This window comes from Triticum urartu, chromosome 5 (genome assembly GCF_003073215.2).
Source record: "Triticum urartu cultivar G1812 chromosome 5, Tu2.1, whole genome shotgun sequence".
NCBI lineage: Eukaryota > Viridiplantae > Streptophyta > Magnoliopsida > Poales > Poaceae > Triticum > Triticum urartu.
This window is the reverse complement of record NC_053026.1, coordinates 641,079,269-641,093,878: the sequence shown is the minus strand read 5'-3', so window position 1 is coordinate 641,093,878 and position 14,610 is coordinate 641,079,269.

Genomic DNA, 14,610 nt, shown 5'->3' with positions numbered 1-14,610 from the left:
CTTTTTACACATGTCCAAGAAAGGCAATGCGGCAAGGTTTTACATGTTTTTCATTGTTATCAAACTTAAAATTGTCACGTAAGACACGTGTACCTAAAAAAGGAAGTGTTATTTTAGTATAAGTCAAAATGTCTCATAGGCAAAAAAAAGATTTCATAGAAAAAAAGCCCACCTACCTAACATGATATTTCACACACCACAGCCCGCATACCACTACTAGGAAAACGGCTATAGATGAAATGGTCACTAATGGCGCACCACGTGTGTGCTGCGCCATTAGAATATAGCAATGGCGCACCACATACAGGTACGCCACTAGTAATATATTACTAATGGCGCACCTGGTGTGCGGTGCGTCATTAGAAGTTTTGAAAAAAAATAAAAACAAAATTTGTTACTAATGGCGCACCAGTGGACAGTGCGCCATTACTAGTTGACATAGTAATGGCGCACCACACCCACGGTGCGCCATTAGAAGTTTTGAAAAAAAAGTAAAAAAATAAAAAAAAATTGTTACTAATGGCGCACCAGTGGACAGTGCGCCATTACTAGTTTAACTAGTAATGGCGCACCACCCCACGGTGCGCCATTACTAGTTTTCCCGGCTTCCACCGAATGCACCCCCCTCCCTCGTGAACCGCCTTTTTAGTTTAAAAAAATGATAAAAATGTCAAAAAAATAAAAGAAAATAAGTTTGCCATGTGATATGTGGTCTGGTTGTTGGGAAAATTTACAAATATAAATTTCGACTTTATTTGCAAAATCTCTCTGGAAATTTGTAAAATGGGCATAACTTTTGCATACGAACTCGGATTAAAAAGTTTTATATGTGAAAAATCATCTACTCGAAAAGTTACATCCGAAACATTTTCAAAATCCCCAGAAACCTAACACAAAAAAAGTTACGGGGCTTTCAAGATCTAGAGGCAAAAAAATTAAAAAAAAGGTTTTGAATTTTTTTTAATTTTTTTAAAAAAAGTGATACGTAATATGACCGGGAAGTTTGAAATATTTTTCAAAATTTCATCATAGTCATGAACATGAACAAAGTCCTAGACATCAACAAGGTATAATAGTATTGATATGCTAGATATATCAACAAGTGCTTGTGAAGTGAGCTGTTGCTGGGGTTGGATATAACTCTGAAGTTAAGCGTGCTTGGGCTGGAGTAGTGTGAGGATGGGTGACCTTTCGGGAAGTTTAACCACGGAGTGTGATTTGACTTGAGATTAAGCATATTGACCTGAGATTAAGACATAATGACCTGAGAGTAAGAATAAAACGAAAAAAAATTTGAAAATTTTTGAAAAAAATTAAAAAAAATTCTGAAAAAAATTTTGAAAAAAATTGTTACTAATGGCGCACTTCTATGTGGTGCGCCATTAGTATACTAGATACTAATGGCGCACCGTGGGCCATACTAATGGCGCACCAGCGGTGCCCAGCGGTGCGCCATTAGAATACCAGATTCTAATGGCGCACCACAGGTGCGCCATTAGAAAAAAAATTCTAATGGCGTGATGCTAGTGGCGCACCAGTAGTGCGCCATTAGTAGCGAAAATAGGTGCGCCACTAGCAGCCCTTTTTCTAGTAGTGTACGACTACAAACCTAGTGATATGGGCCAGGATGCAGGCCCGTGGTGGGACTAAACTCAGACGCACGCGCACCAAGCAGTGCACAGAGTGCGGTTGCCACGATGGACTGGAACTACGCCCCACCACGACTACCCCCACGTCCCAGACGAACTGCCTCCCCCACGTCCCCATCCCAGGCGTGAAAAAGCCCCAAATCGACTACATCACTGCCTCATTCCGAGAACCTCCATTGCCGCTTCCATCTCTTCTGCAAACAACCCACAAACATCTCTCTTCGAAGCCCGCAGTCGCAGGAGGAGGGCAATGGAGGAGGAAGCGTCTGCCAAGCGTCATTGTGGCAAGACGTCCCACCAGAGCGGCAACCTCGACGTCGTTCACGTTCCCGGTCAGAAGCGCGAGTACACCGTAACCCTCACAGGGGTTACGGTGGCGCACTTCTATGTGGTGCGCCATTAGTATACCAGATACTAATGGCGCACCGTGGGCCATACTAATGGCGCACCAGCGGTGCGCCATTAGAATACCAGATTCTAATGGCGCACCACAGGTGCGCCATTAGAAAAAAATTCTAATGGCGTGATGCTAGTGGCGCACCAGTAGTGCGCCATTAGTAGCGAAAATAGGTGCGCCACTAGCAGCCCTTTTTCTAGTAGTGTACGACTACAAACCTAGTGATATGGGCCAGGATGCAGGCCCGTGGCGGGACTAAACTTAGACGCACGCGCACCAAGCAGTGCACAGAGTGCGGTTGCCACGATGGACTGGAACTACGCCCCACCACAACTACCCCCACGTCCCAGACGAACTGCCTCCCCCACGTCCCCATCCCAGGCGTGAAAAAGCCCCAAATCGACTACATCACTACCTCATTCCGAGAACCTCCATTGCCGCTTCCATCTCTTCTGCAAACAACCCACAAACATCTCTCTTCAAAGTCCGCAGTCGCAGGAGGCGGGCAATGGAGGAGGAAGCGTCTGCCAAGCGTCATTGTGGCAAGACGTCCCACCAGAGCGGCAACCTCGACGTCGTTCACGTTCCCGGTCAGAAGCGCGAGTACACCGTAACCCTCACAGGGGTTGAGCTCCACGGCATGGAGACGTTGGAGGTCGTCTGCACCAGCGAACCAGACAAGGCCGACGGGATGATATCTAGGATCAGGAGGAGCGCCTGCGGCTCATACCCCCACATCATGGGCGTTGATGTGGAGTTTACCAAAGATGATGAACCTCCGCAGATGGCAGCAGTTCTACAGATCAGCGTGGAGGGTCTCTGCCTCGTGGACCACATCGTTGCGGCCACAAAATGGTGAAGTATCCTACTCATTCACCCTCTTCCATTCATCAACACTGCTCCCACGAAATTTCATTAGACTAGTTTCACACTAGATGTACTAGTGTAATTTTTGAAAATGGATGCACTGAAGGAAATATGCCCTAGAGGCAATAATAAAGTTATTATTTATTTCCTCATATCATGATAAAAGTTTATTATTCATGCTAGAACTGTATTAACTGGAAACATAATACATGTGTGAATACATAGACAAACAGAGTGTCACTAGTATGCCTCTACTTGACTAGCTCGTTAATCAAAGATGGTTATGTTTCCTAACCATGGACAAAGAGTTGTTATTTGATTAAACGGGATCACATCATTAGTTGAATGATCTGATTGACATGACCCATTCCATTAGCTTAGCACCCGATCGTTTAGTATGTTGCTATTGCTTTCTTCATGACTTATACATTCTCCTATGACTATGAGATTATGCAACTCCCGTTTGCCAGAGGAACACTTTGTGTGCTACCAAACGTCACAACGTAACTGGGTGATTATAAAGGAGCTCTACAGGTGTCTCCAAAGGTACATGTTGGGTTGGCGTATTTCGAGATTAGGATTTGTCACTCCGATTGTCGGAGAGGTATCTCTGGGCCCTCTCGGTAATGCACATCACTTAAGCCTTGCAAGCATTGCAACTAATGAGTTAGTTGCGGGATGATGTATTACAGAACAAGTAAAGAGACTTGCCGGTAACGAGATTGAACTAGGTATAGGATAACGACGATCAAATCTCGGGCAAGTAACATACCGATGACAAAGGGAACAACGTATGTTGTTATGCGGTCTGACCGATAAAAGATCTTCGTAGAATATGTAGGAGCCAATATGAGCATCCAGGTTCCGCTATTGGTTATTGACCGGAGACATTTCTCGGTCATGTCTACATTGTTCTCGAACTCGTAGGGTCCGCACGCTTAAGGTTACGATTATAGTTATATTATGAGTTTATGCGTTTTGATGTACCGAAGGTTGTTCGGAGTCCCGGATGTGATCACGGACATGACGAGGAGTCTCGAAATGGTCGAGACATAAAGATTGATATATTGGAAGCCTATGTTTGGATATCGGAAGTGTTCCAGGTGAAATCGAGATTTTACCGGAGTACCGGGAGGTTACCGGAACCCCCCGGGAGGTATATGGGCCTTAGTGGGCCTTAGTGGAAGAGAGGAGAGGTGGCCATAGATGGGCCGCGCGCCCCTCCCCCCCCTTGGTCCGAATAGGACAAGGAGAGGGGGCCGGCCCCCCTTCCTCCTCTCTCTCCTCTTCCCCCCCCCTCCGCGAATCCTATTCCAACTAGGAAAGGGGGGGAGTCCTACTCCCGGAGGGAGTAGGACTCCTCCTGGCGCGCCTCCTCTTGGCCGGCCAGCCCCCCCTTGAGCCTTTATATACGGAGGCAGGGGCAGCCCCTAGAGACACAAGTTGATCCACGTGATCATATTCTTAGCCGTGTGCGGTGCCCCCTTCCACCATAGTCCTCGATAACATTGTAGCGGTGCTTAGGCGAAGCCCTGCGACAGTAGTACATCAAGATCGTCACCACGCCGTCGTGCTGACGGAACTCTTCCCCGACACTTTGCTGGATCGGAGTCCGGGGATCGTCATCGAGCTGAACGTGTGCTAGAACTCGGAGGTGCCGTCGTTTCGGTGCTTGATCGGTCGGGCCGTGAAGACGTACGACTACATCAATCAAGTTAACGCTTCCGTTGTCGATCTACAAGGGTACGTAGATCACACTCTCCCCTCTCGTTGCTATGCATCACCAAGATCTTGCGTGTGCGTAGGAATTTTTTTGAAATTACTACGTTCCCCAACAGTGGTATCAAAGCCAGGTTTTATATGTTGATGTTATATGCACGAGTAGAACACAAGTGAGTTGTGGGCGATATAAGTCATACTGCTTACCAGCATGTCATACTTTGGTTCGGCGGTATTGTTGGACGAAGCGGCCCGGACCGACATTACGCGTACGCTTACGCGAGACCGGTTCTCCCGACGTGCTTTGCACATAGGTGGCTTGCGGGTGACAGTTTCTCCAACTTTAGTTGAACCGAGTGTGGCTACGCCCGGTCCTTGTGAAGGTTAAAACAGCACCAACTTGACAAACTATCGTTGTGGTTTTGATGCGTAGGTAAGATTGGTGCTTGCTTAAGCCCGTAGCAGCCACGTAAAACATGCAACAACAAAGTAGAGGACGTCTAACTTGTTTTTGCAGGGCATGTTGTGATGTGATATGGTCAAGACATGATGCTAAATTTTATTGTATGAGATGATCATGTTTTGTAACCGAGTTATCGGCAACTGTCAGGAGCCATATGGTTGTCACTTTATTGTATGCAATGCAATCGCGCTATAATGCTTTACTTTATCACTAAGCGGTAGCGATAGTCGTGGAAGCATAAGATTGGCGAGACGACAACGATGCTACGATGGAGATCAAGGTGTCGCGCCGGTGACGATGGTGATCATGACGGTGCTTCGGAGATGGAGATCACAAGCACAAGATGATGATGGCCATATCATATCACTTATATTGATTGCATGTGATGTTTATCTTTTATGCATCTTATCTTGCTTTGGTTGACGGTAGCATTATAAGATGATCTCTCACTAATTATCAAGAAGTGTTCTCCCTGAGTATGCACCATTGCGAAAGTTCTTCGTGCTGAGACACCACGTGATGATCGGGTGTGATAGGCTCTACGTTCAAATACAACGGGTGCAAAACAGTTGCACACACGGAATACTCAGGTTATACTTGACGAGCCAAGCATATACAGATATGGCCTCGGAACACGGAGACCGAAAGGTCGAGCGTGAATCATATAGTAGATATGATCAACATAGTGATGTTCACCAATGAAACTACTCCATCTCACATGATGATCGGACATGGTTTAGTTGATTTGGATCACGTAATCACTTAGAGGATTAGAGGGATGTCTATCTAAGTGTGAGTTCTTTAAGTAATATGATTAATTGAACCTAAATTTATCATGAACTTAGTACCTGATAGTATCTTGCTTGTTTATGTATGATTGTAGATAAATGGCCCGTGTTGTTGTTCCGTTGAATTTTAATGCGTTCCTTGAGAAAGCAAAGTTGAAAGATGATGGTAGCAATTACACGGACTGGGTCCGTAACTTGAGGATTATCCTCATTGTTGCACAGAAGAATTACGTCCTGGAAGCACCGCTGGGTGCAAGGCCTGCTGCTGGAGCAACACCAGATGTTGTGAACGTCTGGCAGAGCAAAGCTGATGACTACTCGAAAGTTCAGTGTGCCATGCTTTACGGCTTAGAACCGGGACTTCAACGACATTTTGAACGTCATGGAGCATATGAGATGTTCCAGGAGTTGAAGTTAATATTTCAAGCAAATGCCCGGATTGAGAGATATGAAGTCTCCAATAAGTTCTATAGCTGCAAGATGGAGGAGAACAGTTCTGTCAGTGAGCATATACTCAAAATGTCTGGGTATAATAATCACTTGATTCAAATGGGAGTTAATCTTCCAGATGATTGCGTCATTGACATAATTCTCCAATCACTGCCACCAAGCTACAAGAGCTTCGTGATGAACTATAATATGCAAGGGATGAATAAGACTATTCCCGAGCTCTTCGCAATGCTGAAAGCTGCGGAGGTAGAAATCAAAAAGGAGCATCAAGTGTTGATGGTCAACAAGACCACTAGTTTCATGAAAAAGGGCAAAGGGAAGAAGAAGGGAAACTTCAAGAAGGACAACAAGCAAGTTGCTTCTCAAGAGAAGAAACCCAAGTCTGGACCTAAGCCTGAAACTAAGTGCTTTTACTGCAAGCAGACTGGTCACTGGAAGCAGAACTGCCCCAAGTATTTGGCGGATAAGAAGGATGGCAAGGTGAACAAAGGTATATGTGATATACATGTTATTGATGTGTACCTTACTAATGCTCGCAGTAGCACCTGGGTAATTGATACTGGTTCTGTTGCTAATATTTGCAACTCGAAACAGGGACTACGAATTAAGGGAAGATTGGCTAAGGACGAGGTGACGATGCGCGTGGGAAACGGTTCCAAAGTCGATGTGATCGCGGTCGGCACACTACCTCTACATCTACCTTTGGGATTAATATTAGACCTAAATAATTGTTATTTGGTGCCAGCGTTAAGCATGAACATTATATCTGGATCTTGTTTGATGCGAGATGGTTATTCATTTAAATCAGAGAATAATGGTTGTTCTATTTATATGAATAATATCTTTTACGGTCATGCACCCTTGAAGAGTGGTCTATTCTTATTGAATCTCGATAGTAGTAACACACATATTCATAATGTTGAAGCCAAAAGATGCAGAGTTGATAATGATAGTGCAACCTATTTGTGGCACTGCCGTTTAGGTCATATCGGTGTAAAGCGCATGAAGAAACTCCATACTGATGGACTTTTGGAACCACTTGATTATGAATCACTTGGTACTTGCGAACCGTGCCTCATGGGCAAGATGACTAAAACGCCGTTCTCCGGTACTATGGAGAGAGCAACAGATTTGTTGGAAATCATACATACAGATGTATGTGGTCCGATGAATATTCAGGCTCATGGCGGATATCGTTATTTTCTCACCTTCACAGATGACTTAAGCAGATATGGGTATATCTACTTAATGGAACATAAGTCTGAAACGTTTGAAAAGTTCAAAGAATTTCAGAGTGAAGTTGAAAATCATCGTAACAAGAAAATAAAGTTTCTGCGATCTGATCGTGGAGGAGAATATTTGAGTTACGAGTTTGGTGTACATTTGAAACAATGCGGAATAGTTTCGCAACTCACGCCACCCAGAACACCACAACATAATGGTGTGTCCGAACGTCGTAATCGTACTTTACTAGATATGGTGCGATCTATGATATCTCTTACTGATTTACCGCTATCGTTTTGGGGTTATGCTTTGGAGACGGCCGCATTCACGTTAAATAGGGCACCATCAAAATCCATTGAGACGACGCCTTATGAACTATGGTTTGGCAAGAAACCAAAGTTGTCGTTTCTGAAAGTTTGGGGCTTCGATACTTATGTGAAAAAGCTTCAACCTGATAAGCTCGAACCCAAATCGGAGAAATGTGTCTTCATAGGATATCCAAAGGAGACTATTGGATACACCTTCTATCACAGATCCGAAGGCAAGACTTTTGTTGCTAAGTTCGGAAATTTTCTAGAGAAGGAGTTTCTCTCGAAAGAAGTGAGTGGGAGGAAAGTAGAACTTGATGAGGTAACTGTACCTGCTCCCTTATTGGAAAGTAGTACATCACAGAAACCTGTTTGTGAGACACCTACACCAATTAGTGAGGAAGCTAATGATAAAGATCATGAAACTTCAGAACAAGATACTACTGAACCTCGTAGATCAACCAGAGTGAGATCCGCACCAGAGTGGTACGGTAATCCTGTTCTAGAAATCATGCTACTAGATCATGATGAACCTACGAACTATGAAGAAGCGATGGTGAGCCTAGATTCCGCAAAATGGCTTGAAGCCATGAAATCTGAGATGGGATCCATGTATGAGAACAAAGTGTGGACTTTGGTTGACTTGCCCCATGATCGGCAAGCAATTGAGAATAAATGGATCTTCAAGAAGAAGACTGATGCCGACGGTAATATTACTGTCTACAAAGCTCGACTTGTCGCAAAAGGGTTTCGGTAAGTTCAAGGGGTTGTCTACGATGAGACCTTCTCACCCGTAGCGATGCTTAAGTCTGTCCGAATCATGTTAGCAATTGCCGCATTTTATGATTATGAAATTTGGCAGATGGATGTCAAAACTGCATTCCTGAATGGATTTCTGGAAGAAGAGTTGTATATGATGCGACCGGAAGGTTTTGTCGATCCAAAGGGAGCTAACAAAGTGTGCATGCTCCAGCGATCCATTTATGGACTGGTGCAAGCCTCTCGGAGTTGGAACAAACGCTTTGATAGTGTGATCAAAGCATTTGGTTTTATACAGACTTTCGGAGAAGCCTGTATTTACAAGAAAGTGAGTGGGAGCTCTGTAGCATTTCTGATATTATATGTGGATGACATATTACTGATTGGAAATGATATAGACTTTCTGGATAGCATAAAGGGATACTTGAATAAGAGTTTTTCAATGAAAGACCTCGGTGAAGCTGCTTACATATTAGGCATAAAGATCTATAGAGATAGATCAAGACGCTTAATTGGACTTTCACAAAGCACATACCTTGACAAGATTTTGAAGAAGTTCAAAATAGATCAAGCAAAGAAAGGGTTCTTGCCTGTGTTACAAGGTGTGAAGTTGAGTCAGACTCAATGCCCGACCACTTCAGAAGATAGAGAGAATATGAAAGATGTTCCCTATGCATCAGCCATAGGATCTATCATGTATGCAATGCTGTGTACCAGACCTGATGTGTGCCTTGCTATAAGTCTAGCAGGGAGGTACCAAAGTAATCCAGGAGTGGATCACTGGACAGCGGTCAAGAACATCCTGAAATACCTGAAAAGGACTAAGGATATGTTTCTCGTATATGGAGGTGACAAAGAGCTCACCATAAAAGGTTACGTTGATGCAAGCTTTGACACTGATCCGGACGATTCTAAATCACAAACCGGATACGTGTTTACATTAAACGATGGAGCTGTCAGTTGGTGCAGTTCTAAACAAAGCGTCGTAGCGGGATCTACATGTGAAGCGGAGTACATAGCTGCTTCGGAAGCAGCAAACGGAGGAGTCTGGATGAAGGAGTTCATATTCGATCTAGGTGTCATACCTAATGCATCGGGTCCAATGAAAATCTTTTGTGACAATACTGGTGCAATTGCCTTGGCAAAGGAATCCAGATTTCACAAAAGGACCAAACACATCAAGAGACGCTTCAACTCCATCCGGGATCTAGTCCAGGTGGGAGACATAGAGATTTGCAAGATACATACGGATCTGAATGTTGCAGACCCGTTGACTAAGCCTCTTCCACGAGCAAAACATGATCAGCACCAAGGCTCCATGGGTGTTAGAATCATTACAGTGTAATCTAGATTATTGACTCTAGTGCAAGTGGGAGACTGACTGAAGGAAATATGCCCTAGAGGCAATAATAAAGTTATTATTTATTTCCTTAATCATGATAAATGTTTATTATTCATGCTAGAATTGTATTAACCGGAAACATAATACATGTGTGAATACATAGACAAACAAAGTGTCACTAGTATGCATCTTCTTGACTAGCTCGTTAATCAAAGATGGTTATGTTTCCTAACCATGAACAATGAGTTGTTATTTGATTAACGGAGGTCACATCATTAGTTGAATGATCTGATTGACACCATTCCATTAGCTTAGTTAGCACCCGATCGTTTAGTATGTTGCTATTGCTTTCTTCATGACTTATACATGGTCCTATGACTATGAGATTATGTAACTCCCGTGTGCCGGAGGAACACTTTGTGTGCTACCAAACGTCACAACGTAACTGGGTGATTATAAAGGTGCTCTACAGGTGTCTCCAAAGGTACATGTTGGGTTGACGTATTTCGAGATTAGGATTTGTCACTCCGATCGTCGGAGAGGTATCTCTGGGCCCTCTTGGTAATGCACATCACTTAAGCCTTGCAAGCATTGCAACTAATGAGTTAGTTGCGCGATGATGTATTACAAAACGAGTAAAGAGACTTGCCGGTAACGAGATTGAACTAGGTATTGGATACCGACGATCGAATCTCAGGCAAGTAACATACCGATGACAAAGGGAACAACGTATGTTGTTATGCGGTCTGACCGATAAAGATCTTCGTTGAATATGTAGGAGCCAATATGGGCATCCAGGTCCTGCTATTGGTTATTGACCGGAGACATGTCTCGGTCATGTCTACATTGTTCTCGAACCCGTAGGGTCCGCACGCTTACGGTTTCGATGACAGTTATATTATGAGTTTACATGTTTTGATGTACCGAAGGTTGTTCGGAGTCCCGGATGTGATCACGGACATGACGAGGAGTCTCGAAATGGTCGAGACATAAAGATTGATATATTGGAAGCCTATGTTTGGATATCGGAAGTGTTCCGGGTGAAATCGGGATTTTACCGGAGTACCGGGAGGTTACCGGAACCCCCCGGGAGATATATGGGCCTTAGTGGGCCTTAGTGGAAAAGAGAAGAGGCAGCCAGAGATGGGCCGCGCGCCCCTCCCCTCCCTTGGTCCGAATAGGACATGGAGAGGGGGCCGGCCCCCCTTCCTCCTCTCTCTCCTCTTTTCCCCCCTCCGCGAATCCTATTCCAACTAGGAAAGGGGGGGAGTCCTACTCCCGGAGGGAGTAGGACTCCTCCTGGCGCGCCGCCTCTTGGCCGGCCAGCCCCCCCCCCCTTGAGCCTTTATATACGGAGGCAGGGGCACCCCCTAGAGACACAAGTTGATCCACGTGATCATATTCTTAGCCGTGTGCGGTGCCCCCTTCCACCATAGTCCTCGATAACATTGTAGCGGTGCTTAAGCGAAGCCCTGCGACAGTAGTACATCAAGATCGTCACCACGCCATCGTGCTGACGGAACTCTTCCCCGACACTTTGCTGGATCGGATTCCGGGGATCGTCATCGAGCTAAACGTGTGCTAGAACTCGGAGGTGCCGTAGTTTCGGTGCTTGATCGGTCGGGCCGTGAAGACGTACGACTACATCAACCAAGTTAACGCTTCCGTTGTCGATCTACAAGGGTATGTAGATCACACTCTCCCCTCTCGTTGCTATGCATCACCATGATCTTGCGTGTGCGTAGGAATTTTTTTGAAATTACTATGTTCCCCAACATGCACTAGTGCAGTTCCTCAAAGTAGATGCACCAGAATATATTTTGACCCTGATGCACTTGATTAGTATCTGAAACTGTTGCACAAGATTAATTTGTGAGGTTGATGTACCAGTGTAGTTTCTCATCTTGATTCATTAGTGTAGTTTCTGAACTTGATGTAGTGAAGTAGTTCCTGAACTTGGTCTGGTGTTATTTTCACCACCAAAAAAACTTAAGAACTTTGTGAAGTAGAGGTATATGTTATTTTATTCAAAATAATAAAACTAAACTGGCACTAAGAAAGCAAATAGATCATTGACTCAACTATATATTCCGAAAAGAAAAATAACATGGTGTACTTGATTTTAATTTCAGAACTTTGTGTACTAGTTTCTGAACTACATTCATCCATGACTTATACTGTATAAGCATCTACTCCATGTATTATTCACTTGTAAACCGTAAAAAACAGAAGATTAAATCTTGAAAAATAAACACTAGTACTCCATGTATTCATCACTTGTCTCTCCTCTAGCAGGCCAAAGCGCCTCAAAGAGCTCCTACAGGAGGAGAAGTTGTTCACCTTTGCCGATTTCTGTATTAAAAATGACAGGGACAAGCTGAAGTTGTCTGGTTTGGAGATAAACCCCAACAAGCACATCGACATTTAGCGCAACTGTAGATTTCCATACAATGGAAAACCATACGACTCTTGGCTGATGTTGCAGCCAGCGTCATCCACCCATTATACAGAAAGATGAAGAAGAAGATCGATAGGAAGGAAGACCATAAACTGTGGGGGGACAACCCACCGCCAAATTACCTCATTGAGTACGCAGCAATAGACGCGTACGCCACCTACAAGTCGTGGAAGATAATCGACAACATCAAAAGAGGTCTGGAAATTTCAAAAGAGCAGGAAGAGGATCCCTACTACCACTACCACTATGCGGGATGAGGAGACATCAAAGTCTGCCTTCGTGTTGCTTGCTCTTTGCTACCTCTTGAGCTTGCGTTGGATTTCCCCAAAGAGGAAAGGATGATGCAGCAGAGTAGCGTAAGTATTTCCCTCACTTTTTGAGAACCAAGGTATCAATCCATTAGGAGGCCACGCTCAAGTCCCTCGTACCTTCACAAAACGATAGCTACTCGCAACCAACGCGATTAGGGGTTGTCAATCCTTTCACGGTCATTTACGAGAGTGAGATCTGATAGATATAATATTTTTGGTATTTTTGGTATAGAGATGCAAAGTCAAAAGTAAAAGGCAAAGTAAAAATCAAAGCAAGATTAAAGTGATGGAGATTGATATGATGAGAATAGACCCGGGGGCCATAGGTTTCACTAGTGGCTTCTCTCAAGAGCATAAGTATTCTACGATGGGTGAACAAATTACTGTTGAGCAATTGACAGAATTGAGCATAGTTATGAGAATATCTAGGCATGATCATGTATATAGGCATCACGTCCGCGACAAGTAGACCGATACGATTCTGCATCTACTACTATTACTCCACTCATCGACCGCTATCCAGCATGCATCTAGAGTATTAAGTTAAAAACAGAGTAACGCTTTAAGCAAGATGACATGATGTAGAGAGATAAATTCATGCAATATGAAATAAACCCCATCTTGTTATCCTGGATGGCAATGATGCAATACGTGCCTTGCTGCCCCTTTTGTCACTGGGAAAGGACACTGCAAGATCGAACCCAAAGCTAAGCACTTCTCCCATGTTAAGAAAAACCAATCTAGTAGGCCAAACCAAACTGATAATTCGAAGAGACTTGCAAAGATAACTAATCATACATAAAAGAATTCAGAGAAGATTCAAATATTATTCATAGATAGACTGGATCATAAACCCACAATTCATCGGTCTCAACAAACACACCGCAAAAAGAAGATTACATCGAATAGATCTCCACGAGAGAGGGGGAGAACTTTGTATTGAGATCCAAAAAGAGAGAAGAAGCCATCTAGCTAATAACTATGGACCCGAAGGTCTGAGGTAAACTACTCACACTTCATCGGAGGGGCTATGATGATGTAGAAGCCCTCCGTGATGACGGCCCTCTCCGGCGGAGCTCCGGAATAGGCACCAAGATGGGATCTCGTGGATACAGAAAGTTGCGGCGGTGGAATTAGGTTTTTGGCTCCTGTTCTGATCGTTTGGGGGTACATAGGTATATATAGGAGGAAGGAGTACGTCAGTGGAGCACCGAGGGGCCCACGAGGCAGGGGGCGCGCCCCCCACCCTCGTGACCGCCTCTTTAACTCCTTGGAGTAGGGTCCAAGTCTCCTGGATCACGTTCGGTGAGAAAATCACGTTCCCAAAGGTTTTATTCCGTTTGGACTCCGTTTGATATTCTGTTTCTCCGAAATACTAAAATAGGCAAAAAACAGCAATTCTGGGCTGGGCCTCTGGTTAATAGGTTAGTCCCAAAAATAATATAAAAGTGGAATATAAAGCCCAATATAGTCCAAAACAGTAGATAATATAGCATGGAGCAATCAAAAATTATAGATACGTTGGAGATGTATCACGCTTGTGCTTGTCATTTATCTTATTGTTTGAAATTTGTAGTTTGCTTTTCTTGGGTTAAACCAGCTTATTTATGTCATGTATGTCAGAGTTGAACCAGTTTGTTTATGTCCTGTTTGTCAGGGTTTAACAAGTTTGCTTATGTCATCAAGTACATAGTTTTCTTATCTCATTAAATAAGTTTGCTAGCTTCCTATTTTGTTTATCCATAAAAACAAAAATTCAAGTAAATTGTGAATGGAACTTCGTGGCTGCTCTTCAATACTCCATACGTAAACTAATATAAGAGTGTTTAGATCACTATTTTAGTAATCTAAACACTCTTATATTAGTTTACAGAG